Genomic DNA, 22,258 nt, shown 5'->3' on the forward strand with positions numbered 1-22,258 from the left:
CGCTCCAGCACCTCCATGTCCCTCTTGTACAGAGGGGCCCAGAACTGAACACAGCACTCGAGGTGAGGCCTCACCAGTGCCGAGTACAGAGGCACGGTCACTTCCCTGCTCCTGCTGGCCACGCTATTCCTGATACAAGCCAGAATGCTGTTGGCCTTCTTGGCCACCTGGGCACACTGCTGGCTCACGTTAAGCTGGTTCCACCAGCACCCCCAGGTCCTTTTCTGCTGGGCAGCTTTCCAGCCACTCTCCCCCAAGCCTGTAGCGTTGCTTGGGGTGGTTGTGACCGAAATGCAGGACCCGGCACTTGGCCTTATTAAACCTCATACAGTTGGCCTTGGCCCATCGATCCAGCCTGTCCCGGTCCCTCTGTAGAGCCTTCCTACCCTCAAGCAGATCAACGCTCCCACCTAGTTTGGTGTCGTCTGCGAACTTACTGAGGGTGCATTCAATCCCCTCATCCAGATCATTGATAAAGATATTAAACAAAACTGTCCCCAAGACTGAGCCCTGAGGGACACCACTGGTGACCGGCTGCCAAGAGGATTTCACCCCACTAATCACAACTCTCTGGGCATGGCCATCCAGCCAGTTTTTAACCCAGCGAAGAGTACACTTGTCTATGCCATGATTCGCCAGCTTCTCCAGGAGAATGCTGTGGGGGATGGTGTCAAAGGACTTACCAAAGTCCACATAGACAATGTCCACCGCCTTCCCTGCATCCAGAAGGCGGGTCACATGGTCACAGAAAGAGATCAGGTTGGTTATGCAGGACCTCCCTTTCCTAAACCCATGCTGGCTGGCCCTGATCCCTTGGCTGCCCTGCACTTGCCGTGAGAGCTCACTCAAGATGATCCTCTCCATGATCTTTCCTGGTACCGAGGTCAGGCTGACAGGCCTGTAGTTCCCTGAATCCTCCTGCCGACCATTCTTGTAGATGGGCGTCACATTAGCCACCCTCCAGTCATCTGGCACCTGCCCTGTTGACCAGGATAGTTGATAAATGATGGAGAGAGGCTTGGTGAGCTCTCCCGCCAGCTCCCTCAGTACTCTTGGGTGAATCCCATCTGGCCCCATAGACTTACGTGTGTCTAGGTGCAGAAGCAGATCTGCAGCAGATCTGCTGCAGAAGCAGAATGGTTAATCCCCACCGGGGAGTACTGTTCAGAGTGTAGGGAAGATGAAGAAATAAACGTAGGTCTGTAACACAAGAAGCCATGTAGAATGAATTCCTTATAACAAGAGGGGGTGGGGAAGAATCTGCAAACAGGACTTAGGTCCTGAAGCTCTCTGTCATGTACACCAATGATTCCCAGACACACTCTGTAATGTAAAGCAGCAGCTGCCCCATGGAGCTGTACATTTTGCCTTTGCATGTTGCAGTTCTGTTCCAGGATAAAAGTTGAGCTAAAAATTCCAGTGGCAGAATTGTAATCTTTTTTTACATAAAAAGGTTTAGTCCCTTCCATACCAAGCTCTCAGACTGCAGGTGAATATAGGTAGAAAAGAACAATATTATGTTTAGCTTTCTGTGACAGATGAATGGAAACTGCAGAAGCATTTACGTGTCTCTGACTATTGTACCCTGTATGGACTTGATCTTTCACATGTCAGTGCTTTGGTGACCCAGAAATTTATGAAGGTGGAGGTACCTGGTTCTTGAAGAATTGTTCCTTGCATGCGCAAAATTTCTTGCTTTACAAGAAATTTTACAGGAGCAAAATTTACTGTCCTGCTTTGGCCTTCCTTGGAAAAACTTAGAATTTTTTTGTTTTAACTCTGTTCCCAACTATTTTCATCACAAAAAGGAACAAAACTTGCCTTCATTACTAGGGCAATAAGAGAGTAGGAAAAACAAACTAGGGAAAGAATTGTTATGAAAGACACACCAAATCATTTAGCTGTTGTGACATGACCAGAAGGGAAAGTGGAAGGTTCCTTGCCTAACTGTGATTGAAAGCTTCATGTATGTCATTCTGCAGAGAAAGCTACCAGATAATTTATGTTAACTGTCAATTAGGAAAATTTCGTACTTTCTAGAAGCATGGAAATGCCTCTGGAAATGCCTCACACTTACGTATGTTGACTTAGTAAAATTTCACGTTTAGCAAGACTGTCAGACACCTGAACCTGACCCCAAAACAGAGCCCTGTTTTGTATATGTGATGAGAAGATATCAAGAGAAATATTTTTTCTTTTTCTCCTCTCCCTCTTACCTTCTCATTTATAAATCTCCACAGGCTCAACAGCTATTACAGAGATTCTGGCAGACAGATGTTAAACCAGGGAGGGGAGGAATCAAAAAATGCCAGGGAGGAATGAAAGAATCAACACTACCTGACAGGTCAAATTTAACAGTGCTGTTTCCAAAGAAGCTATGAGAAATTTGAGAAGCTTCCCATGTACTGCATAGCGTACCTCTCTTTTGGTATTAGTTACTTGGGGTAGTACTGGTCCATGACCTTATATGCTCCGACAGCCACAAAGGCACAGACAATGCTTGCTGCTTGAGGTAAATGCTATGAACTCAATGCAAATCTCTGTTTAGACTATGTTTTTAGGTCCAGCTCCAGGAAAAGGCTTAGAGCAAGTTCCAAGGAGCAACCCTCAGGGCAGGAGATAATATAACCACTGCCCCAAAAGTGGTTTCTCCTATTTCCTTCTTACCCCAACAAGGTGGAGAACATTTTACAGAGACTACCACTACCTTTCCACCTGCATGTTCAGGGATTGCTTTGCCAGAGCTTCTTCTAATCAAGTGATCTTAGTTAAGTCTTTCCACTGAGGTTTCTCTTCAAGTCCATGTAAACGTTTATTACCCAGAGAATCCAAAGCAAACTTGTTTCATTAGTTGTTGAACAAAATCTGAGTCAAGTAGCCCTGGCTCTGAAAGACTTTGTTTCTAAGTAGCAGATAACAAGAAATGAAATACTGGGAGACGGCTCTGAATGTTAGTGACTGGGCACAAAACATAGTGCAGCTCAGTGCAGTAGCCCACAGCATCTCAGGCATCTCACTGTCCTGTCCAGCCACCTCAGAGGGTGTGAGAGGAATTGCTAATGAGTGGCAATTGATTCTCTTATCTTTGCAAAGCATAAATACCTAAACTAGAAGCACTCCAGAGACAAGTGGTCATTGGGCTCTTACTGAGTACCTTCACTTTTTGCTCCTATAATGCCTCCTACTACTATTATTATATCTCCTAGGTCGTGTGTTCTGAGGAAGAAGTCTTCGCATATTTCTCTGTAAAGAAGAGAAATTGAAGAGACTGAAGAGGAGGGAAAGTGACCAAGTCAGAGAATGTACCTTCCTTTGATAGTTTACAGATAAATTCAGGAAACACAAAGCTGTGAAAGCTATGAGGATTAAACAAGGGCTTTGCATATAACCAGCACCACAGAGCAAGAAAAAGATCTGAGACAACACTGGGGTCATGCAGAGGAAAACATTAAGATATATATGCTTAAGATAGCTTTCTGGAAAAACTAGCACGAGGCAGACACATAGTAGGACAGATGGAGAGACTGGGCAGCTGCATCAGAGAGCTGATTGCAATGAACAGATCAAAATAATAAGGCAAAGGAAAGAGGCTGAAACTATGTAGGCGAGAAATGAGCTTTTCTTTGGCCTCTCCAAAGCCCAGCTTGGCTCTGTAACTTAGAAGCTATTGTGGTTGCTTAACATGAAAATGGTCCCAAATTTGAAACTGTGCAGAAAGATCACACCAGGATCCTGTGTTCTTTTTCCGACAGAGCTGAAAATTAGGTTACCAATGGGTTTGTTTTGGTCCTAAGATCTACTAGTACATGACCAGCATTTATACTTCTTGCACTAGAGAACAAAGGGAGCAGAATAGGCCCCTCAGGGACCAAAGAGTTGTGTCATCCGAACAAAGGCTGTGACACCAATTCCAGCTAATAGCATATATCCATTTCTCTGAAAATTTTCTGACTCTTTTACTGTTTGTTGGTTTTGGTTTGGGTTTTTTGTTTGCTTTTTGGTTGTTGTTTTTGTTGGGATTTTTTGTTTAAATTAAAAAAAAATAATACACCATCGTCATCAGCAACAAATAACAGATCCTTGAATACGCAGCGCAGTTCATTTACAGCTCCTTTATTACACCTTGCTTTAAAGCAGTCTCTCCAAATCTCTTGAAGTCAGACCCAAGTTAAAACACCTTTCTTGAGCTGAGGCCCTAATCACCTCAGGTTCCTTGGGTTCTCACAAGGTAAGTGATGAAAATTTTACCTTGCTTGGGCGATGTTGGAATAAGCTCTTTAAATTAACAGTTACAAAGTGCCATCTATCTCCCTGCAAATCATGGATGTGCTTCAGAGGGGAAACTCTAGATGAGCAGGTGGAGCAACTCTCATTCAAAGGAATAAAGCACTTCTTTGCTTAATAGACTAGATGTGCCAGCTGCATAACAAAGAGGGTAAGATGAGCATGGGGACTTGTGAAGTGACCGGCTGGAATGGAACTGGAGAGGACAGGACTCTGGTACATGGATATAGTACTTACCTGGCAGGTCTGCAGGTTTTATTGATCAGTCTATTTTAAAAGAGATTACCCTTTACCCCCTCACTGCTCTTGGAGTTCAATGTGATTCGACTGGCACTGCAGTCTGAGATTAAGATACTGAAACTGTGTTTCTCCAAAGAGCCCAAGACATAAGCAGAGTTCCTTATACTGTTTGTTTGCAATACTAATGGAGTTTGTAGCTCAAAGATACTCAGATGTACCAGCCAAAGACGCACAGAATTTTGCTATGTGCTTATAGTTCATGCATCCAAGAAGGCCCTGACAATTTTCCCCATTGTAGCTGTACCACAACCATACTTTCTAGGGAACAGAGCAGCTCTACATTTTCTTGTGCATGCAAAATGAGAAGAACCTGGTTTTAGAAGTTAGAGACATCTAGCATTTCTGTAATGTGTTTTATCCATAGGGATGCAAAGGCTGATGGTTTAGTTATATCCACTGCAGCAACCTGATAAGATTTGGGTCTTTCTGGTTATGTGACAATGGTGTCTGGAGGCTACAAAGCCACCAGCACTGTCTCAGGCTATGTCTCTGGCCCTCAGGGAACTGCAGTTACATGCATGGTCATGTGTGCCTGCAGTTTTTAAAATAACTGTGCAGATGATATTCATTATTCGACATCCACAGACAGCAGTGGCCAGATGGCCAGGAAGCTGAGTGTATGCCACTTCCAAAGGGGCCCTGTACAGAGTGGTATTTCATAAAGAATTAGAACTCTCCATGGTGACATGAAGTGTGTCGCATTTAATTGTGGGTGTAGCTGCTGACCTGGCTTGAACTCCATTAGGGAGCATAAAACAAACGAAGTATAGCGCAGAACTTGGAGAGTTAGGCCCACTGAATCATGGAGCGACTCAGATGGCAGACAGGCAAGCCTGGAGCCTGATGTTGTTTGTTTCAGAGAACACTGGTGGGGAGAGCGACAAGGGCAGGACTGAAGACAGGCAAGGGATTTGAGAATCAGAGAAAAGCATAATAAGAAGATGGTAGATCTTTCTCAGCCACCAGCTATATCACCTATCTCCTCTGCTTGCCTCCACACCCAGAGCAACGGATCCCACCTCAGCATCCTAGCTCAGTCCAGATCACTATGGATAAAACAACAAAAGAAGAGAGAAGAGACTCTTTGCTCCTCTTAAAAGCTGCCTCTGGCATAACATAGACAAGACACTGTGACAGCCTGCCTTTCTTCCTTGGTTCTTACTTTTTTAGAATCACAGTTTTGCTATGTCTAATACACTTACAGATTCAGATTACTTACAAAGCAACTTTTCTTCTGTCAATAACTTTTGAGGTCTCTATCAACACATCTAAACAAGCAAACAAGAAGTCTGCAGGACAGTTTTATGGAAGTATCTTTGGATATACCTATAATGTCTGTAGTTTGTTACATTTTAGTCTCTATATGCAGGCAGGAACTGCATGTATTTTCCTTCTGTGTTTATGCAGCTCCTCATACTGCACACCCTCAGGTCAGGTCAGAGTTGCTGGTGTGAAGTCCTACTGCATGTTAAATAACTAAATTAGCAAATAAAATGCTTTGCTCAACTTTGGTGTCATCCATTCTTTCTAAACACAAGAAATTTTGAGGATTGCAAGGTCTGTATGTTATCAAACTCTCCGTAAATAATATGAACCTCTTTAGAGAGAAATCCCTGGGAAAAAGTCTAGTAAAAATAGTATCTTTTAAAAAAGAATATGTTTCCCTGATCTAAAATGGAATAAAGTACAATGATATTCAGTATAGAACAGAGTTATTTTCATGTAGAAACTGACATCGAACAACCTTAACAATGCAGTTCCAGACACATAATTAAAATCAAAAACAAGGAACATGCTGATCTAATTATATTTTTAAATGGAAAGACATTGAGAGAAAGGCAGAGAATGAATGATTTACAATTTTTTTCTGGTGATGACTCTGCAGTTAAAGCAGAGCTATTCTCCGAGGATTTCCGAATCACATAATGTTCAGCTTTTTCTCCTAGGCTGCTTTCTATTATGTTTTCTCTGTAGAGGGGTATATGCGTAAGAGTGAAGAGGAGAGCATATCCTGGACAAAACATCAAGCAGAAGAAAATTAAATGATCTGTGTAATTCCCAAATTCCTTTCTATAAGAAAGAAACCCTGTTATCTTCAGAAAGCCATGGAGGCATTGCCTCACACAGCCCTCTTTGAATGTCTGTAAAGATGAGATACACTTGCTTACCTCCGTTCTTTAGGAACAGGACATCACTGCTCTCAAATGGTCATGTGTTGGAGTGTGGGATTTTGATACGGCAAACATAGGAACTAGGGCTATCCTGACAGTTACAAAACCAGCTGATAAGAGGGGGAATAATACTGAATAGAAACTGCATTAAAACAAGAAATATTCTTATCAGGATTTGGCTAAATGGGTTGAAATGCAGTATCTGCTCCTGTTGACGCTCTCTGGACCATGTGAGAGAAGGATAGACTACAAAAGCAAAAAGACCCCATTGGGGCATGAAAGCAGGCAGAGTGGGAATCTTATCCCAGATATTTTAGGTTCCAAAGACAGACAAAATCCAGCCAAGGCCAAATCCATGGCACTGGCTCAGCTGGAGTAAGTAGATTTCTCTTCGCACAGTCTCCAGCAATGCACAATGAGAATCATTTCAGATCCTGCTGGATCCAAAAATGAAGAGGTGTGCCTGAAAAGTGGGAATGAAAGGAATTTAGTTCCCCAGTGAATTTGTCGGAGGAAAGTCCTCCCTCAGTACTTCCCGAGTTACCCAATGCAGCCAACAACATTGCTTCATTTGTTTATGACTTAATTCTCTCTTGCCAAGGAATGTGTGACTGATGAATATTGCCAACAGAAAGATGTATTTTATCCTGAGAGCACATTGCAAGCTGCTTCCCTGCTTGGTGCCATATTTCTCTGGGGCAGGAAGGATCTCTAGTATTGCATTTGTTTTACACTCTGTTTAGTGTTCCCATGCATGGATTTCTCACTCAACAGAGAGCAATAAGCAGGTCAAAGCAGAGCTGGGAAAGAGCCTTTCTGTGCCAGCCAGTGTAGTAAACACTTCAAATTGGCTGCTATTCATTTTCCACCCTGGGCATTGTGAAGCTCTGGAGACATTTGCCTAAAAGAATTCAGCTGCTGAGGAGAAGGTGGCTTTGGCACATTTTGCCGTGCTTTTCTCAGATACAAAAGCTTTTGGAAATTCAACTAACCGTATTTCCAATACAAAGATAAGGAAAGAGCCTGGTCTCCAGAGGCTATTTCCAGGTGCCTCTGCTAGAAGATCAGCTGCCAGCACTGCACCCAGGTGCAGCTTACAGCACTGAGTCTGTGGTGACATGGTCCCAGAGGCAGAGGAAGAGGTCTTCAGTGGCGACAGCAGCACTGCCTGCAGTAGGCCACCTCTTTAGTCCTGGTACACCTCTACCAAGAGGTGTACCAAGATACCAAGGTACCAGAGGTACCAAGAGCACTGCTTCCTGCACAAAGCCAGGCAACCTGACAGAGAAGATCCTACCTAATTTTCTAAGCTGAATTTACAAGGCTTAATCAAGTCACTGGAGAGAAACCTGTACTTGGAATTGTCCTTTATAGTTAGCTCACAGTCTGGGTGCTCCAGTTCCCTCCCCCTAGCCTTGCTACATGCTAAGCACAACGGCAGGCTGCAGGAACAGCCCTTGCTGCCCTCTGCCCCCAGCACCGACCACTGCTTCAGACCTTAACTGGGTTCTTGCTGAAAGTATCTGGTTGCTAGTACAGTAGACCAACCTACACACAGCAGAAAGCATCATCAAGGAGACAGGAAAGCTAGAAGGGAGGTCTTAGGGATGAAATGCCACTTTCTTTTTCTACAGGTAAGCACAAGGCTGAAATTAAATTCTAGAGAAGGGAAGACTGATGTACTTCAGTAGGCACTCTAGGTATTTACGGTTGTGAGTGCTCTTTCCCTTTTCCATATGTTTCACAGCCTGTTCTGCCTAGAACGAGGGTATTAGCACTTAAAATATTTCTCTGAGCCCCCTGGTGGTGCCCAACACAGTCAGTGTCTGAGCTGCCAAGCAGAGCAGCATGAGAAGCAAGATTTGACATGTATTGGTAGCCTTATTCATTATATAAAATAAATAAATGCTATCTGGAATCCAACTATGCCTGGGTGAGGGCTTCCTATTACTCTGTGTGTGTGCACTCATGCATGGGTGTGTAAAAGGCAAAATATACAGACATATTTCAAAAGAGCTGACTGTTCAGATGACCGCATCCGAAGTGCTGAGCAGGAGTGTCTGAGGCGTCTAATGGCCCTGCAACACAGCGGTGGCTGTTCGTTGGTAGTGGCAGGTTGGCAGACAGCAGATAAATCTGTGGTGCACGTGTCTGCACATAATGAACACTGTCTTTATGTACTGCCTCTGCTGTGTAATAATCTATTAGTGCTAATTGCTAGAGCCTAGGGCTGAAGTGGCCTTTCACATTAAATAATATGATAATAAATAATCTAGATAAAAGATCTTCTAAAAGAGCAGCTGTAAGAGAACGCTCCTCCCCGGCTTAACACATTTCTCTTTCTCCCCAGAATGGAGCTCTCTGCTGCACCTTTGGTGCAAACAGACATATGGTGTGAGAAGAAAGGCTTCCTGCAGATGGTGGAGGTGAGGAGGGCCACCCTACAGATAGCATAGCCTGACACTTCAGCATTTACCTCTCTTCCTTGCTCTAATGTCAGCTCTGTCTGAATCTGCAGTTCAGGGTTTGCCAGGTATTGAAGCCCCTCCTATGCTGTATGGTGACATACAGTTCACCAGTGCCCATTGCACAGGTCTGGCTGGTCCCTCTGCAGCCAGACAGTGTAATAAATATGAGGGATGGGAACTCTTCATAAACAGCTCTTAAATGTACCTTACACTGCAGGATGTGATGTATTAAATGAGTATCATTGTGGGTTGTTTTATGAAGCTCTGATGAGGAAGGAGGAACCTTACCCAATACTTTTATCACTGAGTGCTTAACCACAGCAATGCGACTGAAACATATCCAGATGCTAAGTCTCCTGAGGGTGGCAGGTTTGGTGGCTTGTGTTGTATTTTAGGAGCCATATCTGACCAGAGCTATTTAAAAGATTCTGACACTGTCCCCAAGCCAACAGTTGCCGGGCCTCCCGTTAGCCCAGCAACCAGACTGCTTAAAACTGATAGCAACAGGGTGCCAGTGAGCAAACTGCAGGGATATGACCTTTGGATTACAGCTTCTACAGCTATTTTCTACCCACAACTTTTTCAGACCCAACAGATGATTACAGTGGAGATTGTTATAAGTATGGAGCCAGCTTAGATCCTGCTCATCATTAAAAAATAAAAGAGAAGGAACGTAAACTGAGCTGCGGGTGGCCAACAGTGTTCCTGTGTTAAGAAGCATGCTTCTAATCGCCACCTTTCAGCAGAGGTATTTGTTTGCAGAACTCTCTGGAGTGGTTTCTGATGACAGCTTCAAAAAACATGACCTTCCTCTCCCTTACTGGAAGTATTTAGCCATCAGTGCCTGACTGCCGGATACTTTGCCACACCATAAGAAGGACACACAGAAAGCAGCTTGTCTATTGCCGAGTCCGTTTCCTCTCATAAGAGACCTCTCATGAGCACAGCAAAACAGAGTGGATCTTGTAAGCTGTCATTCCATGAAAGCCTTAGGGACAGAAATGAAACATATGCTAAATTCTTGTCAGGATAGGCAAGGTAAGATGTGGCTGTCAGGTCTATCTCGTTCTTTTCTCCTGTATATGCCTCGTTTTTGTTTTGGTGGTTTTTTGTTTTAGTTTGGTTTTTTTGGGTTTTGGGCGTTTTTTTAACCTTGAATACAAAAAAGGGTTTGGGCATTTTTTTAACCTTGAATAGAAAAAGGGTTGCACGGCTGACAGAAGATTACTCTGCTCACCTCCAAAAAAAAGCTCCAGAACCAAAGATCTAGGAAGTTGTGAAAAAAGCAGCTTTTGCAATCAAGACATTGCAAAGCTGTCACAAAACATAGACCATTGACACCATCCTCGGACTCATTCCTGATAGGGAAACAAGTGCTGAGTCTAATTTAAGATGCTCACAAAAGCCAATAGGAGAAGGAAAAGGAAAAGCCCTGTGTAGATTTGTCTGGGGTACCAGAATTCATCTCAATTCCTCCAGTGAAAAGATCCTTCAAGGCACTGCCATTGCAGAGACATCTGCTGTTGTAAAGGATACTGTAGTTCTGCCAGCCCTCATGATCAAACCATGAGGTACCTGATTTATGCTTTTAATTTGACTTTTTCGTGATCTCAATACTTTATACGTCAATTACTGAGTTTCTGCTTACCCTTCACTACCTTGTTAAAATAACTAGTCAATTGTATGGTTTTCCTGTATGCCTGGTGGCAGCAGAGCAGGATGTTAACTGCAGCCTGATCCCCACATCTGTTTACAGCTCTCTGGCTCACTCACAAAGCAGAGACTGGATGCTGTCTTGCTTCATAGTTTTCTCTAAGACACTTCAGCTAGACAGGGCAACTGCAATCATTTTATTCTGATCTCTTGACCTGCAGTAGCTCAGGCCAGAAAATCTTACCCAATGATTTTTCCAGATGGAGTTCAGCAACATGTGGTTAAATGAAGCTATGAAGTCACTCCTCATCAGGGACTCTTTCTAACCCAGAGGCATGCAGTACCTTCCCTGACTCCTGCTGTCTTTCTTTTGCAAAGATTTGTGTTGTCAGATGTTTTTATTTTTTTTTTTTGTACAAGTGCAAGAGACTAAGCAACTATCAAGGGCATCTTGCATCACAGAACAGCCTGAAGAATAGTAACAGCAAGGCTGTACCCAGGGCATTCTCTCTCTCTGAATGTACTTAAAGCATTTACTACCAGGGTTTTGACAACTCAGCCTGTTTTGACGACCATCGTGGCTTGGGGAGCACTCACACTGCTGATCACTTAGCAGAAAAACAGGAGATGAGATAAGCAACATGCCAGTGCTTTGGAAAATGTTCAGTTTCCACAGTTGTTTGCAGATTGCCTGATTACCTATGTCCTGATCTACAGTCAGGTAAAGCATGAATGTACACTTCCAGTTTGCACTAATTTAGCTGTCTTGCTACACAGCCTACATGTAGCTGGGACTTAGAGACTGAGTCAGAAAAAGATCCTGATTCAGTGGCAGAGCTGTAAGGCATAGCTACTACTGTAACAATTAAGAGCTACCTTAATAGACATGACAAAAGTACTAGAGATATAAAAAATTTACTCTCTTTTCCTCTTGACTGTTGTGCTTAGGAACTCCTCCTACCTGTTGCTAGCTTGATGACAGAAGGGTTTGGGTTGGAAGGGACCTTAAAGATCATCTAGTTACAACCCCCCTGGGCAGGGACACCTACCACCAGACCAGGCTGCTCAAAACCTTATTCAGCCTGGCCTTGAACACTTTCAGGGATGGGGCATTGACAACTTCCCTGGGCAACCTGTTCCAGCACCTAATCACCGTTACAGTAAAGAATTTCTTCCTCATATCCAATCTAAATCTACCCTCTTTCAGTTTGAAGCCCTTACCCCGTGTCCTATCATAACACTCCCTGATAGAGTCCCTCCCCATCCTTCCTGTAGGCCCCTTCATTAGAGATTAGAATAAGGCTTTTTCAGCTGTGCTTGCGTCTTGTCCTTCACTGTTAAGCACTTGATGGGGAAGGGAATTATATTTACCAGGATGATCCCCCCCCGCTTTTTTTTTGTCTGCGTGCACATTTTCAGAAAAGTTTAAACCCTGTAAGCTGACCCAGAGCAACAAGGTATACACTAGAAATAAGAAGTCTCTTGTCCCCTGAGTCAACCAGTCCGTCCACTGACAGAGGAAATTAAATGGCTCTGAAAGGGCTTTTCAATTGAGACTCTGGGAAAGGCCAGCGTCTTGCTGCCCTGCACTAATTCCTCTCCACATTGTTTTCTTAACCCACTGAAGCCTCTGATGAGCTTACCCTTAGTGTTGTCCCACATATGAGCCAGTTTCCATTCATATTAGTATCCCAGGAATGGCAAGGGAGGTGGCACTGTAGCTACTAAGAGCTGACCCAAAGACAATGGAGGCAAAAGCGGATTAAACTTGACGGTCAGGAGCAGATTAAATGACAGAGAAGTGAAGGGAATAAGAAAACTGTGTAAAAGGCAGTGGGAGAGAGATGCTGGCCATAGAGGGTGGTTTAGGCCGTTGTGACTAGATCCAACGAGGCAAGTTAGATGCTTATAATAATATATTTGAACAAAGCCCTGTCACCAAAGGAGACAAACTCTTCGTTTAACAACAAAGTGTAAGGACATGGGGTTGTGATGGTCTCCATTTGTTATTGCAGAGAAACAAAGCACTTTAACAGAAGTTGTTGAGCCACATAAAAATGAGTTGTTACCAATGTTTGCCTTTGATTCTAGAGAGGGCTAAGGCAGTAACAGAAGGGAAGTAAAGGAGGCCTAGAGCTCCCAGCTTGAATATTTGGGATGCAGCAGAGAGCGCAGACTCTTGGATGCTGCCATTCAGCAGGAATAGGCTGTATTCTGCAGCTACATAAATGAAGATGGCAAGGCAGGGGCTTCTTGGTTATAGCAGTTTATTATGAATGAGGCTCTTGTAGGGCACTCGATGAACTAGAGGACTCCTAGCCCTTCCTTCAGGAACCCTTAAGAGAGGAGGTGAATGCAAGCACTGGTAAGGAGGCACATATGGGGACGTGCATCAGCAGCAAAGGCACTACCACTTCCCAGCAAGGAACAACAAAGTCATTCAGGAACTGACCAGCTACAGAGTCCCATCTAACAGCGTATCCTCCCAGAAGACCGATTTAGAAAAGCCTGATATTTCCTTCTTATAGAGATTCTTTACGATGTTTTATTCGCAAAGTGTCCTCGTGACTATTTTGGATATAGTATTAATGGATGAAGTTGCTAGGGATATAATTTCTCAGGCTGTCAAGAAAATGCTTTAATTGCTTTCTGCAGTCTGCATGTCTGGTCACGCAAGCCAGTAAGTATGACTAAAGGAGTAAAGAGTTGGAACAGCTAAAACACCAGAGGAAGTCAGGGGGAGAGAGAAGCTGGAGATCTAGTGCAATTGCCTAGAGGCAAGAATAGAGATGAGGAAAGACTGGAAATGATAAGATAGAGATGTATACTTTCAGGATACATCTACAGGGTAATTTATTCATTTATCAAGGAAAAGTATCTTCAGTGCTACCGAAAATACAAAAACCTCCTCCAGAGAATTTAGTCCAATTAGTCTGAATAGGTAAACAGTAACAGAACAGTCATAAAAGTCTGGTTGTGGTTTTAGCCTGATTTCTCATGGAAAAGATACTTGCAGGGTCTTACCGTACACTATACAAGTATATTTATTCCAGCGCCTAGATTTAAAATACTGAAAAAATAAGCTTTCCCCAATTCCTAGTAAGAGGGATTGAAAAGGGATTAGACTTCCTTCTTCTGACCTGTATGAGAAGGGGAAAGCTAAGGGCTAACAATGGAAAAGGTACTCATTGAGATGTCTTCTGTATGTGTCTCAACTCTTATATGGAACGTAATATTTCACGAAGACCATACCGAAAACAGTCATTCAAGAAAAATACAACTCCTGGCCATTCCCTTCTGTTTCCTGACTCAGGAGCAAGCAAAGTGGTGGTAAGCCTCCAGTTCTTTACAGATGAACAGCATCACGCATGGCCTTTAGTGTCGCAATATTCTGGCACAAAATGCACTTACTGGGAAACAAGTCTGTTGCACTCTTCAGGTGTTTTATTTCTGCTTGCACTGAGCATCCTAGGAGTGCTGGTCCCTGTGCCTCACCATAACCAGAGTACTTAAATCGGAACCCTCATCCATCAGTGTCAGAACATAACCACTGCTCTCACAAAAGTCAAGCTTGGAGGCCATTCATAGAATCACTGCCTGTCACGTGGCATGCACTTTTGCCTGCACAACACTTGGTGATTAGGGTGACCAAGGCATTTCAGAAAACTGCATTTCCTAACCAGATTTTCCTTCTCCTTAACTTGCAGTCTTCCCTGGAAAAGAGAATCAGGAAGGCCCCTGCTCATATTAAGCCTCAAGAAGATTTAACGGATCTAGACATCTGCCTATTAAATGTAGCAGTGACTTTCACAAGTGCAGCTATAGGATCTGTACTTGACTAAGTCTTTGCCAGTGGATTTCTTCCCTCCTGTTATTCCCAGCCTTAAGGAATGCAAGATTCCCAGCTGCCCGTCCTCAGGAAAGGGTCACAGAAAAGACAAGTCTAAGACTGTCAGTTCTGTTTCAATAGCTTTCCTGTCAGGATATCTTACTGGAAAATCCACCTCTGGATTATCAAACTCCCAAAACGCAGCTTGGTGAGGCCCCACACCACTTTATTTCAGGTTTCCATTTCATCTTTCCTTCTTATTTCAATGAAATGGCCTGCTGAGCCTTGGCACTACTGTTTTTCATGAGTGCTCAGGAAATGCTGGAAACCAAGTGGCAGCTTTGAGGGTGACTCAAATGATGCAATAGAAAGACCAAGGGAAAAAGTAGCTTCATGACAAATGAGCCATTTCTGTGCTATGGGATTTTCTCTGGTTCATTGCATTCAGTGTGATCCTCCAAAAAAACTAAGTACCACAAACAAGACCCAGGGAAAAGCATCAGAGCACTAGCAACTTTTATGCTAGTGCTCTTATGCTTTTTATCACACAAAACCAAAAGGGTTAAAAACCTGGTTTGCTCTTTACATGACAGTGCTTCACACCTCTGCTGTCAGACTCCCAGTTTTATGGGCTCTAGTTTATAGATGTTTATCACATTTATATATATAGCTTTTCCTCTAAATTTAAAGACAAGGGTATTTTTCACAGCAGCCAGACTCCCTATTTTTGAATTTTTGCAGGAGTCACAAGGAAGGAGAACCTCTAAATCACTAGAAAGCTCTGACAATGCAGACCCTACCGTGCAAAATTGCTTTTAAAAAGCACTTACTTTTTATGGTTTAATTTAGGGTGACATTGAATGTTCTCAAGAATACTTTCCAGTTCCTTCAAGTGTTCTGCCCTGTTAAAATGTCTGAAAGTCCTTTCCTGCATTAATTCCAAGCCAAATGTACTGTGTGCCTCTTGGAACTATATCAAATGGCCAAACTTTAAGTCATCATTTCTAGGATAAATTACCTCTCCATCAGGCTCTGTATGAAATGAATTCTGTAGGGACACAGGGACCAGGATTGCTTTTATTTCACATACATTAATAACACGCTTATTGTTTGACCTGTAACTGCTACAGGAAGAGTTGTGGGGGGGGGGGGGGGGGAACAACAGGGAAGTAAATGCTTTTAATATCCAAAATTCAGCCAACAAGCCACAACAGACAGTGTCTGTTGAAGCCAAAATCTGCTCTGGACTCAATACTGTAGGTCCTCAGGGCGTCATCCTGTAAGCCGCTTTGGGCCCTACAGAGTATAGATTTGAGATACAGTAAATAGACTTCCCCATAGGAGGTCTTTGGAGCAAGTTTCCTCTCTTCTCTCCCCTAAAACAAATATACGCACTCTGAAAGTCTCAGCTTGGGTTGATACCACATTCTTGTTTGCAGAAGGAAGATTTCTCACCCATCAGCCTGGCAGAGCAACATGCATATCACCTATAAGGTACTGCCGCAGTTGACAACATTTAAAGAGCAGGCTATGAGTAGACTTTCCTCCAGCAACCCTTCCTCACAGCGCTGGTTTTGTACTATTTTTCTGCAATAGTTCAAGTGCATTAAATCCTCCTTCTTCTTTCTCAAAGAATTTCCCTTCCTCTGATTTATTTCTCTGGCAATCCACTTAGCAGTGGAATCCGATAGGGGATTTGGGAGCTGACAGCCTCTATTTACCCACTGGCCAAAGCACCACCTCTTTGGCATCTCTCCAGGAACGCTTTTCAGCTCCTGCTGGCAGAGCTGTCTCTGCAGGCCAGCAGCTAGAAGATCCCAAGTCTGCTTGAGGGCAAGAAGCCTTCCAGTCATAGACCAAGATTCCTTTCGTTTTAGCAATTCCTTTTCTGTTTTCTGTGAGTCCTGTCCCATCTCCCGATAACATCATCATTCTTCACTGGAGTTTGCAAAAAGAAGAAAAGTTGCATCTGGGGGAAAGTTAAATTAAAGCATGCAGTACAAAAACACATTGGCTGAGAAAGCAACCTCTCAAATTTTTTTGTGAAAAATTCTCATGAGTTCCCTAGGACATAAAAACCACACAGAACAGGAGCTGATAAATAAATCTCCTCAACACCTCGGAGACAAGGTACAATTAAACTCCACAGTCCTCATCAGAGCAAGAGAAAACAGGTGTTGTCCTGCTAAGAGGACAGAGACAGCAGCACAGCCTGCCCTTCCCAGCAGCAGCACACAGAGAAGGCTGCAGAGACATTCTCAGCTAACCAAAGCAAGCATTTACATAACAGAAAGGTGGCAAAACTTAAGATATCATTAGGCACAAAAGATCAAATCAATCAAATCCTCACCAGCAAAAATCAGGTCCTAAAGCTATTGGACTTTCAAAATTGATGGCAAAAAGTGCTATGCTGTAAGCTATAGTTCCCTATCCCTCCTACCAAGAGAAAATGTGAAAATTAAGTACTGATGGACATTTCCAAGGCTAGTGATCTCAAGCACCTAAAAGCAAACGGCTCTCTCCTGAGCCCAAGCTACTGCCACATGTGAGTGTGATTTACAGTCACTTCAGAAGAAACAAAATTTCAAAGACAGATTTTCTCCTTACCTGATGTGTCTTGTGTCCCGGAGTAAAACTACTGCCATGTCTGAGCATCACTGGTGATTTCCAGTCCCTTCAAAATAAACAAAATTTCAAATGTAAGACACATTTTCTCTTGTCCACCCATAAGTCACTTGTGCCAATTTCAAGAACCTGAGGTCCCATATTAGATTTTCTGCATGAGACAAGCTCATCACAGAAGTTTCTTCCTATAACGTATTTAATCACATATTCTCCCCAATTAACTTGAAATGCAAAAAGCCAGTTATAATCCTTTCACTGAGTACCTCAGCCACTACCATAAGGTGGGATGCATAAATGCGGGCAGCCTATATCACATTGCAATAACAAGCACCCCACTGCGGCACTTATATCAAATAGGAGCTCACCTGCTGCTAAAGAGAAGGAATCACCACCTGGAGGAATAAGGAGGGCCCATCCATTCTAGTCCTCCAGCAAAGAGAGGACTGTGAGTAGTGAAAGGGAAAGTTGTAGGTAGAAAGTAGAAAGGAAGTGCTTCAGGGGGTTGCGTATCTGATAAAATTTTCATTTTTACAGCTATCACCCATCTTGCTGTCACTGCTTCTTCTTCCCCATTAGCTGATCAACCCTTTCCACTAGGTGCAGAATTTAAACATGAGGAAGAGACTGATGCAAAATTCCAAAAGGTGAAATTAAGCCTACGCTTCTACCTTGAAATGGGTATATCCCCACAGCTATCAAAAACAGCTCAAAGGCGTTTGCAGGCTGCTGAAGATTGACACTAAGCAGGATACAGAAAAAGAAGGCCTTTTGCTTGCCTTTATGAAAACAGGCTATCTCTAGGAAAGAAAAAAGAGGAGCAAGGTACTGTTTAACATCTGGACTACGCTAAAACCTGCATTACAGGTCACTGCTCTATTGTCCTGACTGCTCTATGAATGCAAAACAGAAAGCAAGGTTCACGTGGAAAAAGAAAACAAAACAGCAGAAAGAGCATCACAGCAAGCTACTTTTGAAATAGAGCCACTAAGGCCCCTAGGACCTCCTCTATGGTCATTATAAGGGGCTGGCTACAGAGGGGCATGCTGGGAGAAAACCTTCATGAGGGAAATACCTGATAAGACTAATTAGCAAAACCTGGGTGGGGGCATGGTAGGGTGATTGGGAGCATTTCTAACATTGAAGTTGGCTTACATGTGTTGGAACTGTAATAGCAAGTAATGAAAGCAGCAGCAGGCCTTAATGGTATGTCTGAGCAGTAGGAGTGTACGTTGTTGGGAGGAGCCTTTGGCACACTGGACAAGCTGGGTTACCAACTGCGTCTCCTTTTACACCCCAGTGAGACAGCGAGCTTGCTTAGATGGCTCTACAAGCTCTGCCTTCCATGCACAAGCAGAGTAGCTATGTCATCTCCTGGGGCAGCAGTTTCTGCCATGCTAACTTCATGGAAAAATTGGAAGTGGCAACAGCCAATTTTCTGCAGGCCCTGTTGCCTCTGAGTCAAGATGCTGCTAAGTTTTGGCTTAAGGATTTGTTATGGTGTATGTGTAGGGAGTGTAGCAGCAGCACTAAGATGGGTATGAGTTGAGGTGTACATCTGAGGGTTTAAAGAATGGCCTGTATGAATAACCAAGGACACTGTTTCCATTCAGACAAAAAGCCCCAAAGACCTTTACCTTGCTAAGGCAACAGCACAGATGACTGCCAGCAGCAGAACCTGCACTCTGACAACAGAAGGAGGGCAAAAAAGGCTGCAGCGTATCACAAATGCTGTTGCTTTTTCAAGTTAGCTCAACGTGAAGACAGACTATAGCAAAAGGGCATAAAATGCAACCAAAAATTAGTCTGCCATCACCAGTCAAGAGATACAGTGCAGATTTAGCAGCCTGCATCCCAGCTTCTATGCTGCACACAAGCAATCCTGCCCAGACCGCTTGGACACATATATTTTGCTTTACAAGTATGGAGTTCTAAGAGTGGATCAACATGCTTAGAGATTTTGTATAAAAATCAAATCACCTTCCTCTTCCACAAGATCTTGAACTGAGTTTTCTTACACTATTTTGCAATATACAGAAGCACACTGTCAGCACATTCACCCTCTTAGCTCTGCTTTAGGACCAGAGGCAGAGGATTCCAATGCTCAAACACAACTGTGAATTGAAGGTAATCCATCAGGAAGGCAGGGGCACCTTCAGAGACTCACAGGCATGGTTGTGAGCCAATACCCTTGATGAAGCAACTGCCTGCTCTTTCGGATGCCAAAGAGTTTCTAGTAGCAACTGGCAGAGCCTATCTCTGGTCTGTGAGCTATATTTAGCTATTTTTAGGCACAAGGCAAAGAGGGAGGGAAGTTCCTGGCACCTAAAAGACAGAGATGCAGAGAAAAAAAACCCTCTAAGCAAGCAGGCCAGCCTGCTGTTATTAGAGCATGTTGGTTAAACTCTCCCTAAGAGGATAAATGTGGGAATTTAATACCTATGGAAAACTAACAATACCAGGGAAAGGTACCAACGTGGAAAGGAATGTGTTAATTAGAAAACCTCACAGTGAGTTGAAGGGAAGCAAGAGGACTGTAGCCATGTTACTTTTGGGGAGGCAAGTGGAACTATTAGACAGAAGCAGCACTGTGCCGAGGAAGAGAACATGATAGAAAAGTGGTTCTCCAGCTCTGGAAAGAGGTGTAATTTGTTCATGAATGATATGAATTCATGAATTATGAACATAATTTGTTCATTATTTATACTCCCTTTGTACTACTAACAATATTTATTTGTGCTTGGTTCTTGTAAGCACCATTTCTCCTCCAAGAGACCTAAGTCCCTTGTGGCTGGTCAGGATGGTTAGTGCAGTACACATTCATACCAAGAAGGTATCTCTGTCTGAAGTGCCAGAAAGAGCTGTAGCTGGAACATGATAAGCTGGGGTGTAAAGGGAGGCTGCACCACACAATGAGGCTGATAAAGATCTTCCCCCAACCTTGGCTGCAGCCCTGCATGAGTACTCACGTGGCCTTGTCTGCCTCATCTCAGTTGGGATTTCTAGTACTTACGTGACACACACAAAGTTATCAGAATCTGTCCTGGGAGCTTCCTTACCTTGTAAACAAGAGTAAGAAAATACTACCGTACCAATATTACCTTTCCCACATTAATGTAATCAATCCCAGTACCTCAGACTTTGTGTGCAACCCTACAGTAGCAAGCTAGCAATACTAGGTCAACTGATTGCATGGTGAAGTGTGAGAAGAGAGAGGTGCCAGATTTCATTTTTTAACTTTTAAGAGAGTTTTATAAACTGTAGTTAGGAATAAATGGTTTGAAAATGCATGAAGAGTCCCTAGGTAGTGAACCTGTAGCAATGTCTTGCCTCTAAAGCATTTAGAAATGTATGAAAAGTGTTATTCAAATGAATAAATAATAGCTCTCAGACTGTTTTGCCTGAAGAACTGCATACACTTTGCATAAGCCCTTGCATTCACAGCCCTGTGTTCCAAGCCCCTCTTTGGCAAGCAAGGGAGGGAAGAGAGGGAGGGAAAGGACTGGACTCATTAGCAATGCTTTGAGCCAGAAGTCCAGATGGGATCTGAAGCTAAGCAATGTGGGAGATGTGGCTTAAGGTTCAGTCTGCATGAAAGGTGTATCTGTTTTTGTCTTGAAAGTATACCTTAACTTCACCTGTCAACTATATGCATCTCAAACTAAATGAGCTTCCCCTTATTAAAGTGCAATGTATGCTAGTTTTCAGTCTAAGTAAGGCTTCACACAGGGAAGCAGACATCTGCTGAGCATTTGCACGTGTGTTAAAAAGGGAAGACAGCACTTTTCTGCCCTCCGAAAGCAAATTCATTACTGTTGGAGGGTAAAGCACACAGTGAAATAGGAGGGAAGCAGCAACACTGGGCAGAGATATATACATTTGCTGTTAATACTGTTGCAGCTAGGAAAGAAGGCATATCTTTTTAGCACTGACAGCCATAAACCAGCTTAAGAAGGGAGGCTGCAGAAATTCCATCCCTTTCTGCCCTGTAAAAAAACCTGCCCCAGTTCAACCTGATACAGAGCTCTCCATGACAAAAATCTTTTTGTGTTTTACAGAAGATCATGGTCATCACAAGTCCTTCCAGCATTTAAGCGGCTTCTCTCTTCAAATTTGCAGAATGTTTTGTTGGTTTCCTTATCTAGCTGAAGTTGAAAGGAAAGTGTTTATTGACCATAACAGCATAAATGGTTATGTAAACCTTGAACTTTCCCCTCCTATTTTCTCCTGCACATACAGTGACAGCACATGCCCGTGCCAGATGCCACATGGTTTTTGGGGTGCTGCATTTGCATATTTTACAAATGTACAAAGCTGTAATACTACATGGTCTATTATTCACAAAAAGGGTCAGTCCAGCACAAACAGAGCTCTTCCAGACAAAACTGAGAAAATTACCTTTTCTTGTCTGTAATACAATACATAATGTATACAATGTATAATACAATACAATACAATCCAAAAGGTATGGTATGGTGTCTCTATAATCCATTCCCCTGTAGAAGCTGAGATTGATTTCTGGAAGAACTGTCTCTCACCTCTTTCTTTCACCGTCCCTGTCCAGTTCAAACATTTGGTAACTATTTTCTAGAATGACCTTGCAGCCTCACTGCAGGAGCAGGTTCTTCAAGCACCCAAGATCGAAGCATCTAATGCCAGACTACATATGCAGTAAGACCCAACATCTGATTACATTTATGCAAATGCCTATATTTATTAGCATAACAGGATGACTGTTCTACTGCCTGCAAAGAAATGAGCCCCTTTATTCAAATAGATGTGTCAGTTCCGAGCAGTTAATAAGATCTATTTGTAATCCATAGGTATGCACGATAAAATCGGGATACTTAGCACTTCTATTGGCAAAGGAACTGCTAGGAGTATTGGTAGCAGGCAACTTAGTGCAATTATTAAGAGAGATATTTAAGCAC

At 43.2% G+C, this 22,258-nt stretch overlaps 1 long non-coding RNA gene across 2 annotated transcripts in view; it reads right to left on the reverse strand.

Annotated features, from left to right (window-relative positions):
- Positions 1–22,258, reverse strand: part of LOC134525008 (uncharacterized) — a 202,066-nt gene that overhangs the window by 75,257 nt on the left and 104,551 nt on the right. For both annotated transcript variants that reach the window (XR_010073662.1, XR_010073663.1), the window contains exon 2: positions 17,313–17,379. This is a non-coding gene — a long non-coding RNA (uncharacterized LOC134525008). The remainder of the gene's footprint in view (positions 1–17,312; positions 17,380–22,258) is intronic.

This window comes from Chroicocephalus ridibundus, chromosome 18 (assembly GCF_963924245.1).
Source record: "Chroicocephalus ridibundus chromosome 18, bChrRid1.1, whole genome shotgun sequence".
Taxonomy (NCBI): Eukaryota; Metazoa; Chordata; class Aves; order Charadriiformes; family Laridae; genus Chroicocephalus; species Chroicocephalus ridibundus.